This window comes from Brassica oleracea, chromosome C2 (assembly GCF_000695525.1).
Source record: "Brassica oleracea var. oleracea cultivar TO1000 chromosome C2, BOL, whole genome shotgun sequence".
Lineage (NCBI taxonomy): Eukaryota > Viridiplantae > Streptophyta > Magnoliopsida > Brassicales > Brassicaceae > Brassica > Brassica oleracea.
In genome coordinates, this window is record NC_027749.1 from 44722959 (window position 1) to 44724145 (window position 1187).

Consider the following 1187-nt stretch of genomic DNA (forward strand, 5'->3'; position numbering starts at 1 on the left):
TGCAAACGTACACACCATCGCATGTGTAGCCGGCCTGATTGAAGGTCACGACCAGGCTTATGTATTGATGCCTAAGGGCACTCATCTAGAGATTAAAAATGCCTTGTATTCCCCAAGCTCTAAAAGGAGCCTATTGAGTTTCAAAGACATAAGATTGAACGGTTTCCATCTTGAAACATGGGAAGAAGGAAATAAAGAATTCCTTAACATAATTTCGATCACCAAAGGCTATAAAAGGATCCTAGAAACCTTACCTGCAATGTCTACTGGCATATACTATGCAAAGGCCAGTGTGATCGAGGCTAATGCCTGCGACAATTTCACTTTATGGCATAACCGGCTTGGCCATCCCGGTACTAACATGATGCGAAAGTTGATGATGAACTCACAAGGGCACACGTTCAAAGGAGTTGTCCCATACAATCTCACATGTGCAACATGTGCACAAGGAAAACTCATAACTAGGCCGTCACCAGCCAAAGTTAATAAAGAGATTATAAATTTTCTGGAAAGAATTCAGGGAGACATATGTGGACCAATACACCCACCTAGTGGGACGTTTCGGTATTTCATGGTCCTGATTGATGCATCGACCACATGGTTGCATGTCTGTCTACTGTCGACACGAAATTTGGCATTTGCACGCCTACTTGCTCAGATAATAAGACTGAGAGCACATTTTCCAGACTTCCCTTTAAAGACTATACGTCTGGACAATGCTGGTGAGTTTACGTCCCAGACGTTTAATGATTATTGTATGTCCATGGGGGTAAGTGTAGAACACTCCGTGGCACATGTATACATCTTCAAAAGCTAGTTAATCAACTGCCAGATTCATTTGCTGACCCAAATAGAGTGACAAAATCGTATATCCTGGCTTGTAATGCACCAATATGAATAGACGTCCAGAATGGACAAGTTCAAGTGGCTACAGAGTCTAACCAACGTCTCAAACGTGGTAGACCTATTGGTTCCAAAGATAAACAGCCTCGGAAGTCCAAGAGAGGTGCTGGATCCGAGAGCATCAAGAAAACCGTCCAGAACACTGATGGACCAGCCGAGCCGACCCAAACGGTCGAGCCAAGTGAGCCGGCCATACCAAATGATCCGACCATTCCAAATGATGGGGTTCGGGACGCCGAAATTCATGGGACACAAGGGCCGGACAATCAAGAGATCTCTATAAA